This window comes from Zonotrichia leucophrys, chromosome 2 (genome assembly GCF_028769735.1).
Source record: "Zonotrichia leucophrys gambelii isolate GWCS_2022_RI chromosome 2, RI_Zleu_2.0, whole genome shotgun sequence".
Taxonomy (NCBI): Eukaryota; Metazoa; Chordata; class Aves; order Passeriformes; family Passerellidae; genus Zonotrichia; species Zonotrichia leucophrys.
The window spans coordinates 149266793-149284357 of NC_088171.1; the positions used below are offsets into that span (position 1 = coordinate 149266793).

A 17565-nucleotide genomic window follows, 5' to 3' on the forward strand; every position below is an offset into this window, starting at 1 on the left:
ACTTCTTTTCTTTGTGACATCACAACAGGCAGAGCTGTTCCTTCCAAAAGGTCAAACAAAATTAAAGGAAGCATTACAAACCCCCTGAACTCACAGATCTGATTTGCAGGCCTTTATATATGATAAAATGTTTTGCTCCCACTCCCCTGCCCTTGTTTTCTGGATTTCCCACACTATTAGTTTTCCATGTGCAGGAAATATTTTTCAAGTGTCTGAGCTTCCATCTGAATCATAAGTCAGAATTAACATGAGACACAAGGCTACAAATTTTGATTTTAACTGATAAAAATATCAGTACTGCTTCCAACTGAAATACTTTGGGTTTTTTCCAACCTAAGTGAAGGCTGCTATTTTTTAAGCCATTCAAACTTTTTCTTTGGAGTAGTAAGAGTAGATGGAATTCCTTGGGAAAAACTAACTGCATAATATAAACAAACATCATCCCATACCAGAAAAGGGAAAGGAAAAAATTGTAAAAGAGAAGCAAATATTCATCATAAGCTTGAAATTTAAGAAAGGCTGATGACATCCAGAAGTAAGCTACTGAAGAATAAAGATATCTGTCCCTGAAAATTTAGATGGTGAGGAGACATTAAGTGACCCTCTGCTGATTCCTGAAGATGAAAACACATAAATATTGTGGATAGGATCACAGCCTGGAGCTCCATTAGGGACTGATCCATGGGAAATGCAAGCAACCACAGCTCCTTTGCTCTCAATTCTATCACAGTCCAGGCAAGAACATCAATGACTCTAAACCAGGTGATATCAAGTTTTAAATAAGGGTAACCACATCCACAACTTAGATTCAGAAGTGCTCCTGAAGTAGCAGGAGATGAATTTTGTTACCTGCCAAAGCCTAAGCAATAGAAAAAAAATAAATTTAATACAGGCTCTCAAACCACCAACCACAGGGAAGGCTGCAGAAAGGGGAGGAAACCAAACCACAAAGAAAAAATAAGGATCCAGCAAGTTATTCTAGCCACACTCAGATGAAGAATATTCCAAACATCCATATATATGAGCTGCAGAAAAGGCAGAAGTCAGAAATACCAACTACACTGAGGAGTAAAACTGAAATTTTCAAATATAACCATTCACCCTGGGGATGGGGGTGTCACAAGGAATCAAAAATATGCAGACCAGAAATAAATTCTATAATAGAAAGAATTCTGTGGCTGCAATTCTCTACTCCTGCTTTCAGCTAAACTTCTTCAGATTAGGCCATGCACCCCTACAGCAAAGGTTTTGTTTTATTAAGAGCCATTTCTTCTGTACTACAGAAATGCAGAACATAAGAATAGAGAATTATTTGTAATATTTTGTTCCAAAAGGCAGCACATGGGACTGGTCAGACAATTTTCAGCCAAGTGGGTTTGGTAGGTGAGAAAACACCTTGCAAACTCCTCCCATGTACAATAAATGAATTGCTGCACTGGTCTGCCCACCTTGGGCTGAATGGAAGGACCATGAACAGGCTGTGAGAGAAAAGCCAATTCCAGGAGGCTCAGGGAAAAAAACAAACCAAGAAATTCTGTTTTAACACCCACTGGTTAACAATCAGGATTTTCAACAATAATCACAAGGAAACAACAACAAAATCTCATCTTGACCTGCTTTACCCAGAATAAAACTGAGTGTGAAATTGAAATCATGAACTGTTGTACATACCCTAAGTAGACTTTCCAGCTCTCAGCAGCAGGTGCTCAACACAGGATGAAACATCAAATCTGAAACAAATATTTAGAATTCATTAGGGTATTTTCTTAATTAATGTCAAAGCAGTCTAACATCCAAAAAACTTAGAGCAAATTAACTGATATTCATGAAGACAAGATAATCACCTGCAGTACACAACCTATTTTACAAGTGCAGATTATTTAGCTGGATGTTCTTTTCTTAGGAAAAGAACAAAAAAACCCACCCTAAAACAAAACACAGAAGTTTGTAGAAGCCAGAGACTTATATTTGAACTCAAAACAGACAAGTTGCCTGAAATCCTGTTGTTCCCATGAAAGCAAACTAAAAATTTCCCAAGTTATATCGATTTGTTCCTTTGAAGAAGGAAAAGGGTTAAAACATCACAAAATGAACCTTTATTACTGATATATACATTTAATAGCAAAACCAAGTGAGTGCTGAAAACTATGATGAGTGATTCAAAACATCAGCAGCACCCAGCTCTAGAATTAGAAAGTGCTTCCCTGGAAAATGCAAAGTGTGTGGGAGGAAGCAGGCAAAGCATTGATCTCCTCAGGGCGTGTGCACCACAGGGCAGCCAAGCAGCTCCCAGCTGAGGTAACAAACACACAGATATTGCTCAATCCACAGAGCTGTGGGTTTGTTTCTTAAAGAAAACAATTGATCCATAAGAATTCCAGAGCCAAGTAATGCAGAGAGTTGAGTGTATTACTTTGCCAGTTGCTTTTCTTCTTCCCCTTTCAAACAAATATACACTATAGGGACAAAGACAGTACCAGCAGAAAGCCCAGGCTTATGTATTATGCTCTTAAAACTGGATTTCTAAGAATAAAGTTTGTTTCCCAAACTTTATTCACCTTAGATACTTCATTTTCCACACACATAAAGGCCACCAAAAGATTTCCACAAAAAAATCTCATCAGATAAAGTAATATAAAAATTTCAAATAACCTCTGCGCAGTTTTTCTTAAGGTTTCATCTAAGCTGTAATAAACTGGTATGGGGGGGAGAAAAATAAAACACTTTAATTTTAACATGAAAACCAGAAAAAAAGAGTCACAGAATTTACCTGAAACACAGATCCACACCATGCAGAAAAAGAAACAGCAAGAACTTGAACTGCTTTCATGGTGCCCCATGAGATGAATGGCAGCGCCTCCAAACCCTGATTTTCTGGGTAACAGAATGTGCCAAGTCAGGCTGTCCCACCCCCCCTGCCAGACTGAGGGGCAAACAACAGAACCACAGCTCTGAAGGGTTTCATGGAATCAGTCATGATTTGGGACAATTTGTAAAAACACTGATAATTAACACAATGGGAATGATCTCATGGCAAATTGCTCATTAGACTGTTTCTCAGACACAGAAACCCATGCATTGACTGATTTAACTGAAGATGATTTCTGATAAGCAAAAGCTAAATTTAATTTCCAAGGCCAGTAGTGATGACCTTTCCCTACTCTGGGAAGATACATCAGTAGCACCCATAAAATACTTGTTAAAATAATTGTGTGTGTAATACCATGGGACTTACACAGCATCAAAAAAGCACCAAATGCTAGAAAAATATTATTTTAATTGCTGAGGCATCAATAATGCAAACACTTGCAGACATGTTAAATTTTCCACACAAGTTCTCTCACTGATTTTCAATGGAGGCAGCCACGTGTGTAAAATTCAGTGTACAAATGCACAGCCCTGGGATTGGATTTGGTGTTGGGAGGCAATCCCAGAGGACACAGAAAGGGCCTCTCAGTATTTCCTACAAGCAATGCAGTCAGGACAACCCAAACATGGCATCATTTCTTCTCCCTTTGCCAGGCACACCTGGCCAATATTTGTTTTCACAGGTTACTTACTGATTTCCTTCATTCAACAATTACTTAGGCAGCAAGTGGTGACAAGAACTCTCCTATGCTCCAAGCAGTTGGAACACTTCTTAAAAGACCAATTAGTCTCTTTCTAATAGGGATAAACTGCTGAAAGCTTCTAAAGTGGGCAAAAGGAGATTAAACATTTTTTTAAATGCTTTGGATTGAAGATATTTGCTTTTATTTTGACTTTTTGTAAAAAAAATAATTAAAAATCTATTGATCTTACAGAACAGTTTCTTTAGATAAAATAAACCCAAACAAGTATATCTGCTCAGGGAGAAAAAATAGAAGGGAGGGTGATTTTTCATAGCTTTTGAAATTTCTATAGATTTTTCCACATGAGAAAAATATTGTCACTTTACTGAAAACCTAAGTATTAAATTTAACACTTTTTGTGGTGGAAAACTATTCCCTTCTAGACTTTTCCCAACCAGCTGCAAGTCACCCACTTGGTCCAGTTGTGCTTCCTTATTTTTCCTTATTCTGTTTTATCTTCCCCTGTAATACCTTATTCTGCTCCTAAAATCAACACAGAATTCTACCTATTTGTAATTAAAAGAATTTATATGTAGATCTAAATGTCCACATAAAAGGCATGCCAGTTTAAGTTTTGTCCTTCAGGATCATTCTATTCCCTCTCTAATTTGAATCCTTCCCAAAGGATCGAGCCATTAGACAATTACCAGTATCCAGGAGTAAAAATCTTAATTTATCTTCCAGGCATGGAGCTCCTTTCTCAGCTTCCTTATGTTTCTAGCTACCTTTAAAGCTCTTGGATTGTTCTCTTCAAGAAAATTTGTGCTCTTCACTCTTTTCACACACAAATACCTCTCCTTCCCAGATTCTCCAATCCATTTCAACACAGCAGTGACCTCAATGACTTCAATCTCCACAAAGCCAAAGAGGGACCACTACAAACCAACATTATTTGTTTCACTTCCCTCTCCAAACCCTGTGTAGTGGTTCCACAAACTGATTCACAGCACCAAAGCAAATAAACAATTTTATGCACTGCAGCCTTACAGAACACTTAATCTGGTCTCTGCTGATGCCCCTTTGGCTCTGCAGTGTCAAAGGGAAACTCCACAAGGATCCCAGCAGACAGGAAAGGCTCCAGGAGCTCTGGCAGGGCAGGGAAAGAACAGGAACAGCAACTGCTGGGCACAAGGAAAATCTTCCTTAGCAGAGATGAGACAATTATAGCCAGGTTATCTGCAATCCCTGTAGCTGTACTCTCCTGGATCTTGCACAAACAACTGAACCAAGTGAACTTTGGCTCAGTCACTGAGCAACCACAAACAAATTTCCATCAGTGAACTGCACACTGTTCATAGGGAATTATTCTCCAGCCACTTGTTTTAAGGAGGCAGAAAAGATCTAAGATTTAATGTTTTAACAAGATAGGAAGTGAAGCATTCCAAAGGTCTTTTGGAAAAATGTAGTCTTATGAACATATATATTTAGGACACAAAAAAGGGGGATGGAGCTGCATGAGGGGGAATTCAGATTGGACATGAGGAAAGGCTCTTCACAGGAAAGGGGCTCAGTCACTGGAACTCCCCAAGGAAGCAGTCATGGCACCAAGCCTTAGTCCTTTGGTCCTTCTGGGTCCCTTCCAACTTGTACATCCCTGCAACCCCAGATTATCTCACCCCTGCCCCACAGCTGAGCACTGAACTGGCAGCACACCTGTCTGCAGCACCAAAAACACCCCCATGCAAAAAGGTAATTACAACACAGCCCTGAATACAATCTATTAACAAATGACCTCAGGAGAAGCCCAGAACAGTCAGGGCAGTTACTGAATCCTAGACCAACTCAAAAGCACCTCACAGATAAGGCTGGGAGGATTTAATAGCTTTGTTTCAGAATAATTAGCATACAAGCAAAGCACTAATTTCATCTCACCATTGCATAGTGGTTTGCTCACCAGAAGAATCTAGTCCATAAAGCACAATTTGGACACCTCACTGGACCCAAACACAGAGCCTAAGCACATCACCCCAAAACTCACCCCACTATGGCACTGTCAGCTGCACCACCACGACTCCTGCACAAATTTTTAACCAGGTTGTTAAAACTTAATTGGGGAAAGAAGTACAAACATCAGTAAGATCTCAATTCCATATCATACTAAAAACACACACACACAAAAAATTGAGCCCATACTTACTATCACCTCCTATTCACATGAGCCATCAGATAAAATCAGCTAAAAAGACACAGCTTTAACAACACAGAACACAAGTTCAACATAACACTTCAAACTGCTGTAACACAGACTCAGTCCAAAAAACGATCAGATTTCAAGCAACAGCTGTGCATTAAGTACTCACATTATATGCACATGGGCACCAGCACTCTCCCCTCCCCACTTCATTTTGACTGTGCTCCAAACCCTTTCTCAAACTCACCACTTTCATCTTGCCTTTCCAAAATTCATCTCAACCCAACTACCCACAAGGTCTTGCCTTGTTTTTGTACTTCTACCAGCTTCAAGAGTAAGGTGTTCACAGAAATGTGCTTTATGTACATTTATTTTCACAACTTGTGCAGTCCTCACCCTTTTTGTACTTTCACTCTATGATCTCTTCCTCAGTTTAATATAACCAATGTTCCTACTCCAATTTGAGAATACTGGTGCTCAGTATCTACTTCCACAGAGGGACCAATGGTTTTTGAAAGAGGGAACTACAGTGCAATCCCCATTTACCACCAAAAAGCCACACAGATAAATACATTTCAGAACTCCAAAATCTGTTTCCTAGGAAGGGAAGCTCTGTTCAATACTCCCTTCAGATTGTGAAAACAGTTTAAAGGTTTTGTTTGCCTTTAAGAGAAGAAAAAGCTGATTCAGTTGTAAAATGAAGCCAATGTTACACACTCCTGACTTGAGGAATTCCCTCTCCTCTTCTGATGAAAGGAGAGCAAGGCCCAACAGGGGCTGCTGGAACTGTGAGAGGAGCACAAAGAAATCCCCCTTCACTGAGCTGGATCAGCAGGGGCTGGGAGCCTGGGACACAACTCAGCTCTGGCTTCATTCAAATCTGAGGATTAATTGTGTGCTGCACACCAGCTTCCTCTAAAGGGGCCTAATCTTCCAAAAAATCACTTGGTTATTTAATAAATTCATGTAGGTAGCAAATTCCCAGAGTACCAAAGCTCCTTTTCTTACACAAATGAAATACTGTCAGGAATTCCAGGCAGGAAACGGAACAGAAGTGAATTCAGGGTTACATCCCATCCTCCTTTGGACTCCACTCTTTGACTAAGTTTTACAGAAGTCCTGAGTGATATTTTTTTTCTATCCACGACCAAGAAATAGAGGGACTAAGCTCAATCTAATATTCACAAAATGTTTGAGAAAAGACCAAGTCAGACTATGTGGTATTTTTCCCCAAAAAACCACATCCCATTTACTTTTTTCCACCATTTCTCTTATAAATTTCAATCCTCAAATTGTACCATCAAAATATGTGGGCAAAATAAAAATAATATTTTTTTACCTATGGAAATGGATTGATTTTTCCTGATAACCATTAATTAATATGTATAAAACAATGTCTGTACATATCCACTAGGGATATAGTAACTGCAATCCTCCTCCTTGGTGGAGATTCCCCTCAGCCACCAATTGAAATCCCACAATTTACAAAGACAATCCTAAACAAAAAAAACCAATTTTTAGAACAGATGAAACAGGTTTTAATGCAGATGACAAGAAAAAGGCTTCCCTATACTTCCACCAATTGAGGGCTTCTGAAATGGCATTTATTTCCCCAGACCACAGCAGTTTACACCAATTCCCACACATTGCACAGATCCACACTCTCAGCTTCACCTTTTAGTCTAAAGGCACCACAAAAACTCAGATGCAGCACTGAAATGTTAATTTCAACAGCTTCTGCCTCTAATTTTTAACCTAGTGATTGAAAAGCTACCAGACCCATGCATTTACTCTATCCCAAGGATCATCTCAAATGCAGGCTGCTCCTGAATCCCAAATTTCAGCAGCAGCTGTACCAGGTACAGCCAGCCAGGATTACACACATATTTTTACTAAAGATTACTTAATTTTGCTTCCCAATCTCAGTAGCAAGTTGTTCCTCCCATGGCAAAATGCAGAGAAACATTCTGACTTGCTTTAAAACACATTCATTTGAGTTATGATCAAGACAAAGCCTAGTGGTAAAACATCAAATACAAACTATCATGGTGAAGAGTGAAAGACTGACAGAAAAACAAAGGAATTCCTATTATTCTGAAAACAAAGCTCATTTTATTAGTATATAATAATATATTGTAACTAATTGAAGGGCAATAGTCAAAGGAACAAGAAAAATCATCCTAAGACCACTTAACCAACTTGCTTGTAAAGTTTAAAAGTCTTGCATGTTTTCCTCCTTGAAATCAGATAAACCAGCAGCTAAACTCATTGTTGTAATATCAGTAACCAGTTTACAATGCTGTTTTCCAAGCCCTGTGTAGGTAACATCTGCAGAAGTTTCATTTGCAGAAAAGTTCCTCTCCCCATGACCTTTCCAGCCTTCCACAAAGGAAGCACAACCTGCTTTGCCTGGGACAGGTTCACATCAGAGCTGCAGCCTCAGACAAGTGCAGAGATCCCAGAGAGCACAGGAGCTCACAGGGTTACTGCCAGCTCCCTTTTGATTATCACCATAATTCTGCAAATAACAACCCCACATTCTTTACCTGCTCTCATCACCAAAACCAGTGCTGGGCAGGATTCAAGAGGTCACCTGGTCAGGCTGCCACTCCTCAGGTAGGAATGAAGAGCATCTCCTTTCTGACAGATGCCTAATTTGCTCTTGGAGACTGTCAGGGATGAGTCCCTTCCTTAATCTATTCCACTGGTTTGTTATTCTTGGAATTAAAAGTCTTGCTCCCCAAGCAGCAACCCAAGTCTTTGGTCCCATTATTTAAATCAACTAATTCTCACTTTAGTCCCTGTAATCCTTTATCATCTTTATCCTTGTAGCAGCACAATGCATGGGAATAACTTAACTTCTTATCTCTTGTTAAGTCTTAGCATCTTAATTTGTTCAGTTCTTGGATGTCATATTCTCAGGCATCTGCTACTAAAAGCATCCAAAAAAAGAAAACCCCTTCTTGAAGTCCAGTGCCCAAAACTGAACAGAATTTTAATTAAATCCTACCAGTGCTGAATCCAGCAGAAAAATTATTATTTACTCCCCTGCTACACCAGAGCAGAACATTTCTTTACCTGCACAGCAGAGGTTAATCACAAACTGAGCACCCATCAATCAATAACCTGCACATCCCAGCTCACTCAGCTCTTGCAGGATTTTAAAAGCATATTTTGAGCAGAACATTTGAACAACAAAATTCAAAATGCACTAAACATGGAGTAGTAACAGAGGCTGTAGAGCTGAACAAGTGCAGAAAACAGCCAGCTTTGTGATTTATACAAACTGAAGTGGAAATGACAAGATAATTAATAAACTAACTGAAATCTAGAAGCCTCTAGGATATAGTGCTTAAGCCTGAAATAGAAAATGAGAGCTGATAAAAATTCAGAATTACTTCTTTAGCCATTAATTAACAGTGTTCCCATAATGGAGCTGTTAACACCAGAGCAAGAACTGAAACTGTAATTTGTAACATTTGCAAAGAGCTTCACTGAGAGCGAGAGACCAACACATGTCAGCAGTCTGGGAAGGTTTCCTGGGTGAAAGCTGCCAATGGAAAACAAGTTTAAAATTAAACAATATTAAATAGTTTTTGATACAATTAAAAATGGAACTCAAGTGATTTTAAAACTTTCCAATTTGTGGCTCATTAACATATTAACTATCAGCCCTTTTTCTGCCATATCTGTAAAATGAAATGTATTTTATTTAGCAAACAGTTCTGACACAGGCATGATGAGGGGTAAGGAGCACTGACAAACATGAATTTACTGCTGTGGCCATGCCCAGGTTCACTCCAAGCTGTAAAACAGCACCTGAAATTCACAGCTTGGATCCAACATCAGGGTTTGTGCTCCCCCTGTGATGGGCACTGCACAGGGATCACCTCAGAACTGAGGTGGTTCTGTGCCAGGGCTCACTGTCCTTATATTAAAGGCAAATAAACAACAACACAGCAGCTGAATTCATCTGCCATTGAAAGGAAAAGAAGAAGCCACAAGAGGAGAAATAAAATGAGTCCCAATTTCTGGCACTGTGGCTGTGTCAGTGGCTCCCAGCTGCTGCAGCACTGGATGACAAAAACATCACCAGGCATGAGGGGTCCTGGACAGAGGCAAAAACACAACAACACCTCCAGGTTCTGGAACTTGGGAGGGGAATGGGTGAAGAAAGAGAAGTAAGGACTTGTACCAAACTAAAATATGAAGTTCATCTCTTTACAAAGTTAGTTCCAACAACTGAATGACAAAGGCACCTGTTACACATCCCTTTTGTGCCTGCACTGGGACATCCATTATAATCCACTCTGCCTGTAAAGAGCTTCCACTACAGAGCATCAGGAAAGCAGCAGAGGGGAGGGAGGAGGAAACTGCTCAACCTGAGGTACTCCCAGGCATAAAGGAGCCACAAGAGCATTCAGCCACCAGCAAAAGGAATTTCTGCTTGAAAAGTCTATTAGAAACAGCAAGGGGAAAAATTGGTAAACAACTTGGTTGGTTAACCAAAAATAAAAAAGAACTGTACTGTTTTAAACACTAACTTTATTTTTCTTCTTTCTGTATTAACCTTTACTTGAAAAAAGCAGGCAATAAAAATGCCAGCATACCAACCCAGAACACAGACTATTTGCCCCTGTGAAGACAGAAAGGCTGGAACTGCCCAGTTAAAAAAAAAAAAAGAAATCAAGAGCAGACACCCATGTGCAAGTAAGAAAATGGTGGCAGATTTTATGTTTTCCTACTACCTTTCATAGAAAAAGAATTTAAAAGATTGCCTGAAATCAGTAAGAGGAAATTCTCTTTTGAAGATCACAGAATTTCTGAATCTCAAAGCTGCAGAGCATTACTGAGAACAAACTTGCCTCAGCATTCATGCTGAACATAAAACCTACAGCAGCCAGGATGAAACAGGTATTGATTGATGTAAATCTGCAGCACTGGGTGGAACTCAGACATTGGGATTTCTAAGTCTCTCACCAGTACCTTCAACAGAGTAACCCTGGATGCACTGCAAGGAAATCACCTATGAAATGCTGATGGAGCAGGGACCTCACTGGCTGCTGCACATCCCATGGATTAGGTCACTGACAATTCCAGGCAGTGCTTAAGCCTGGGCAAAAAAGTGGATACCTGGTTAAAAAGGTGCATTCACAGCTGCAAAACACATCATTTAACTCATTCTGAGCCTCTGCTAAATGAAACTTCTGGTTTTGTCCTGAAACCTAATTATTTGCAGCAAGAAAACAGGAAACAAGATTTAAAAAATCATCTGCTGTTTCAAATCCTTGCTACAAACTTCAATGGGACTACAGGAAAAATGATCTCTGCCTTCCAAAGACGCTTCAGAGGCTCAGACAGTCTGCTCCCTCTCTCCTCCTCCAAACCAAAATAAAACAAAAGCAGGAATTGTGAATTTCTCTGTGTGGGTAAACAATGCAAGGCCTGAGCATGGCAGCAGGAAGCAGGAGCAGCTCAGAGTCAGCAGAGCCCTCTGACCCTTTCTCCCTGGCCCAGGCACTGGAACAGCTTCAGCTCAGTCACTTCTGTCTCTGCAAAGCCAACAAGTGCCTCATTTAAGGACTCCTGACACACACACAGGCTGAATATTCCAAATTTACTGTTCAATGTAGCTGGATCAACAGCAGAGGCTGCAGGACACTGAGGCAGAGGGTTTGCTTATACACGTCTGGGCAAAAGGAAGGAAATTATTCTGGGGTCTTGAAATGAGTTAAATTACAGTTCCATGAGCAGGGAAAGAGCCAACATGAGAGGGATTAACTCCAAACTGACCTACCCTACACTGCCACCAAGATGGAACTCAGCAGGACAACAAAACAGAGTTGAGAGCTTGTCAGGTTGCCTTCCCACAAGAAAAACAAAAGGTAATGCTTCCATACAACAGGGAGATAACAAAAACTACCTAAAACTCCTTTCCTATGCCCATTCTGCATTGAATGTGACAAAAAGGGGCAGAGGAGCAATGCAGAAAAACAGAGGGGAAGAAAAAAGTCTTGCAGTTATGGGCAAAAAAGGAAATTCAACCCAGGAGAGTTTTGCCAGTTCAGCCAAGGACTGCTGCAGAGCTGAAGAACATTTAAATACACCCAGAATTCAGAGTAATGCAAGTGAATCAGAGCTTCTCTAACAAAGCCTGCTGCCTTCAGCATGGTTAATTGCCTCTTCCATTCTGATTTTTACTTGACAGAAGTTGCATTCAAATCCTGCACACCAGATTTCAGAAACTGCCTTCCATTTTCTTCCTCATCCACGAACCACTGGCAGCACCACTGAGCTGCATCTCCACGTTTCCAGCACTGTCAGAGCCAGAGAAAATCAGTTTCTGTGGTTCTCCTGCCACCTCAGAAACTTTTTCTTCCACACACGATTCCCTGAGTCAACTCCCTCCACCACCACATCCCTCTGATGTGCTGAAAGGCGTTTGAACTGCTGAGATTTGCATGGAGATGCTTGGAAAGCTACCACACACCTGGGCAATCACAGCTGGCTCTCGAGTCTGCTTTAATACAAATCCAGAACAGCAGATCAAGCCACACAGAGTTTTCTGTGCTTTTGGTTGTTTGATTATATTTTTGTGGGTTTTTTTCAAAGAAAAGCCCTAACACTCACAAGTCTGCCCAAATGCACGATTTTTATCCCAGCATCAGGAACACAATGCTGGACAAGCAAGAAACTCCTACATGAGGAAGCTTATACAGTGGAAAAAACACAGAATTTATACAGGAATGGGACAGGGAACATAAAAAATTAAGCCTACAACCCCAAACACAGAGGTTTTTAAACTGTTCAGCCCCTAAACAACCACTATTTTTTGATAGTTTTTCTTAGCCATCAACCTCTACCAGAATGTGGAGAGCAGGAATGAAAGTTTTCAGAAAGATTTACTCAATCACCTCCATGGAACCCCAAAATCCCCTATTTAAACCAGGCATCTCTCTGGACACCACGTTTTCCACTGAATTTCCCATTCTTGCAGCTTCCTGTCTTTGTGACAGACACAATAAACCACATTCATTGAACACTGGTAAAACACCCAACTTTCAAGGCTTTTAAGTGGCATTATATACAAACCAAGAGACTCACTTGAAATTGCTAACAATTTATAAACTCTGCTCTTGCATTCATCTGCATCAAGGTTCTAGGTTTGTGTGGTTTTTTAGAATAAAAAGACAGTTTTTAGCACATTTGTATCCTGCAGAAGTTACCATTCAGGGAGACAAGGATCACTGTAGTTCAGGTGCTAAATAAATGTATTCTAAATTGACTTTTAGAGTGTTTTTCCATCATTTCTACTCTTATTCCATGCAGGAACTCAAAGTGATGCAGGAAGGATTTCCTTGTTGTAGTTTTTCAAATTCTGACCTGCAATTAAAACCTTTTGAAGAGATTAAATCAATATGTCCACGTTGTCTGTGGTATTGAAACTTTAGAATTACACTAACATGAGATGAGAGGAAACACACATTTAGTCTGGAAACCACATCTGATGGAGCTAAATATCAACCACACCAGGAAACAGATCTGGAATATGAATTCCAGTATGAATTCCTTTTTAAGCACCTTCTGCCCAGTTACTGACATTTATCCAGAATGTGAAAATACACTTTAGGCAGTAATCTACATAAAATATAAAAGTACAAAGGTCCAATTTAAGACAAATAAAACCCCATGAGACTACTCAAATCTTGTGTGTTTTTATAGAGATTTAACAGCAAAATTACAACCTATCTATAGTTACCAATATTCTTCAAAACCACACTTTGACAAAAAGTTCTTTTTCATAGGGAAAAGCATTTTTACATAAATCCTAAAAGATGTAAAAGGAACAGGAAAAGCCTGTATTGTTATTATTAATATTATATTAAAATAAAGACCATACTACTACACACAGCAGTGCCTACCAGGGGGGAAAAATCATTTTGTTATACAAATAGCAAGAAATAAATTATTAATTCTTTAGTTACCCTCCTAGTGGAGAAAAAACCAACCCACCACATTCATGGATGCATTAAAAAAACAGAACACAATCTCCTAAACCATCAAAGCCACCTCTTGTACTACTTAATCTCTAGAAAACACCCCTGCTTTTCCTATCATCCTGCCCAAAATATCTATTAGCTTGGTGGAGTTCATAATACTGAGAGTTCCCATTCAATTATTACTTAGATGGCAAACCATTATATTACCAAAAAAAAACTAAAGAAGAAAAAGTCCTCTCCACAACAGGGAACACACTCTGAAGCAAAGAGCAAAGTCACATCACTAGATATCTTGAAAAGAATTTTTAAAGCTATTTCAGCAAATTACACATTCAAGACATGAGTGTTATTCTAATATTCCTTTCTGAATAAAATATCCCAATAAGGTACTAGCTGATTGCTGTGTCCCTGCACATGTTTAGTACCTTTAAAACCCAAGGCTGAGGCCAAGAACAGCACAGAGCCTTTGACAGATAAGCACAATGTCATTTTCCTTTCATGTATACATTTTAACCTTCCTGCAAAACAAAAGGTCAACCAACACAAACATCAATCCCAGCCACGTTCCACGGAAACTGCATTTAAGACATAACAGCACAAAAGACAAATTAATTTCAGAACTGTTTTTCTCTTGTTGAGTTGCCTGCAGAGTTTTACAGTCCTGTGAGAGACAATTTGTCCAGCAACCAGTGTCTCTTTCCTTTTTGCTCTGTTAACAGGATCCCAAATTTTAGGTCCATTAAATTTCCTGCATGGATTGATCTCAGAGATGCACACACAAATTCTGTACAGAATCTCAGCCACAAACCTTGCTTTAAGAAATCCAAGGGCTGTGTTCCCCATCCATAAATCACACCAGACAGGCAAAGGTGTTCCCACAAAGGGGGCAGGGTAACAGCCTGATTTTAGGGGTAACAAAAGAGGGACAGGTGGAGAAAGGAAGTGGTGGAATTTTGGACAACATCAGTGAGACAACAAACTGTTCCAAATAACTGTGTAACATTTAATATTTCCTGGCCCAAATCCAGCTGCACTCCTGACCTTACCCAGGTTTAACAGAACCACAGACGCTAAAGGCAGATTAGCTTCGAGGAATGTGGGACTTTTCCAATTAATCCAGGAGGAGAAAAAAATATATCAAACAACCTAAAGCCAAAGGAGTGTGAATTTTAAAGGGACACAGCAATACTACTTCACACTTACATTAACATTTGCATTAAATATTTCAATATGAATTCCCAAATGTTTCTCTTTACAAGTGAACTTTTGTTTTAATACCTTTATAGAGCACTGGTCCTATCCCAGTGAAACTGCCAAAAACTGGGCTCCAGGCTGACATTGCTCCAGTGCCAAGGCCTGCAGGATACACTGGAATAGGACTAACACAGAAACAGCACAGCCAACACTGTTTCAGACAGAAAACAACAAAAAACACCACGGGAAAGCAAAGAGTAAAGTCTAACCCCTTGCCCCAAAAAAGCATCCTCAGAGCACAGGAGGTCTGGGAAGAGAATAGATGTGAGAACTGGACACGTACAGCATATGCTTCACAATTAGTCGCGGGGATTTGAGGAGAACGATTCTCTGTTACAGCTGCAATTCTCACTGTACTCCAAAATCAGGTTTACAACCGGAAAAAAAGAAAAAATATCACATTTCTCCAAGGAGTGCAAAGGCGGCTCAGTGTGATCCAAGTTCTGCGGCACCCCCGGGCCGAGAGCAGCCGCGCTGAGGGGACGCCGCTCGCTGCCCGTCCCCGCCGGGGCTGTCCCCGCGTCAGGGGAGCGGAGCTCTGCCCCGGATCTCCCTGGATCACACGGTCCCAGCGAACGCAGTACATAATAAACCAAAAATAACCCCCAAAGCCCACACTCCTCAAAAAAACCCCCAAATCCTAAAGAGAAGAAAGCTCAACCACTTCCCCGGCGCTACCGCTCCGGCTCCAAGAGGCAGCCACGGGTTTGGTTTACGCGCTTGCCTGAGGAGGGGAAGGGGCAAAGGCAGGCAGTCCGGCTCCGGCAGCGAGGGGACACCTCCTCCTCCTCCCTTCCCTTTCCCTTTGTTTACTTTACGGACCGTCCCGCTCCACCTCGCCGCCTCCCGACACATCCGGTGGGACCGGCCGGGGCTGCGGGGCGGGCAGCGCGCAGGGGGCGGCCGGATCCCCCGGGGTGGAGGACGGGGCAGGCGGGGCACCAGATGACCTCTCCCCGCAGCCTCCTCCTCTGCCAACCCATTCCCATCCTGCCTTCCCGCGGAGGGAAGCGGCTCTGCCCGGAGAGACCCCCAGCCCACCGTGCGGTGCCTCCTGCGCCCCGGTGGCCGCGGCAGCCCCTCCCCGGGCACATAGGAACGGGCGGCACCGGGGACAATCTTCCCTTCCCTGCGGAGCCGCCGCCGCTCCCCGAGCCGGGGGCTGGGGCGGGGGACACGGAAGGAGACGCCGCTGCCCCCCTACACCCCCTCCCCGTGATGTAAATCGGGGCCGCTTCGCCCGCCCCCTCCCCGGGCAGCGCTCGCCGCCGGCACTCACCGCGCTACGGGCACGGCCGCCTCCAGCGCCGCGGCGAAGAGAAGCCGCGGTGGAGGAGGAGGTAGGAGGACGAAGAGGAGGAGAAGGCTCCGGAGGGTCTGCGCGGGCAGTGCCGCCTCCCTCCTCGTCCCCTCCCTCCCTCCGTCCCTCTCTCCCCGCCCTCCCGGCGCGCTGCACCATGGGATGCGGCGCTGCCCCCCCCAACATGGCTGTGGGGGGGTCACGGTGCCGCCCCTCAGGGAGCGAGGCGGGGGAGGTGGGGAAGGCGCGTCCCGTCCCCGCGCCCGCCTCGAGGGCTCTCCCTTCCCTCCCTCCCTCCCTGCTTCTCTCCTTCCCCGAGGCAGCGCGGGTCCTGACGGGATCTGGCGAATTTGCTGGGGAAGAGGCGAAGTTTAACCCCTTGTCCTGGCTCAGTGGCACCGGCTGGCACAACTGTTCTCCCGTTCTAACTCTGCGATATTCCGGTTGTGGAACCTCCCTGGAGCTGTCCCTGTGCCCTCCCTGGAGCTGTCCCTGTGCCCGTGCTCTGTGGGGACCCTGCTTGAGCTCTGGGCAGAGCCTTGGCTGTAACGCCAAGGTTGTGTGTTCGGTCCCCGCGTGGGCCAAGTTGAACTCGGTGATCCTTGTGGGTCCTTTCCAACTCAGAATATTCTGTGTTCTGTGACCCACTGGTCTCTTCCAACCTTACCCAGTCCGTGGTTATGCGAGTCTGTGATAATCTCTTTCAAGGAAATAATTCAAGGAAAATCTAAAATGGCCACAGTGTTTGAATGCCCATTAGTCATTGTGTGTATTTAATTAAACATAAGTCTTAAATCACAGGATCATGGCATGGGGAAGGTTGGAAGGCATCAAAATGGGGTAATCTGGTTCAACCTCCCTGCTCAATCAGGGTCATCCCAGAGCACAGGCACAGGATTGTGTCCAGAGAGTTCTGGAATATCTCCAGTGAAAGAAACTCCACAGCCTCTCTGGGCAATGGTGGAACTTCTTGGACATCAGTTCCTGCCCATTCCTCTTGTCCCATTGCTGGGCACACTGAGCAGAGCCTGGTCCCTGCTCTGACCCCTCCCTGCAGACACTGACAGACAGGGATGAGTTCCCATCTCAGTCGTATCTTCTCGAGGCTAAACATCCCCAGCTCCCTCAGCTTTTCCTCAATAAAAGAGAGATGTTCCAGTCCCTTCATCATCTCTGCTGAACCCACTCGAGGAGCTCCATATCTTGTTCTGAGGAGCTCAGAGATGGACATTCCAGATGAAATGAGCTATAGCCTCTTCTCCCAGGCAA

The 17565-nt window shown here is 42.6% G+C and overlaps 1 protein-coding gene across 2 annotated transcripts in view; it reads right to left on the reverse strand.

Annotated features, from left to right (window-relative positions):
* PTK2 (protein tyrosine kinase 2) overlaps positions 1–16428 on the reverse strand; it is a 187029-nt gene extending 170601 nt beyond the window's left edge. Inside the window, exons 1-2 of one of the 2 annotated variants that reach the window (XM_064706739.1) lie at positions 16276–16428; positions 1672–1730 (exon numbers count right to left, since the gene is read on the reverse strand). The gene's annotated coding sequence lies outside the window, so the exon portion shown is untranslated. The remainder of the gene's footprint in view (positions 1–1671; positions 1731–16275) is intronic. The other variant, XM_064706740.1, reaches the window with a different exon arrangement.
* Positions 16429–17565: the final 1137 nt, after the last annotated feature.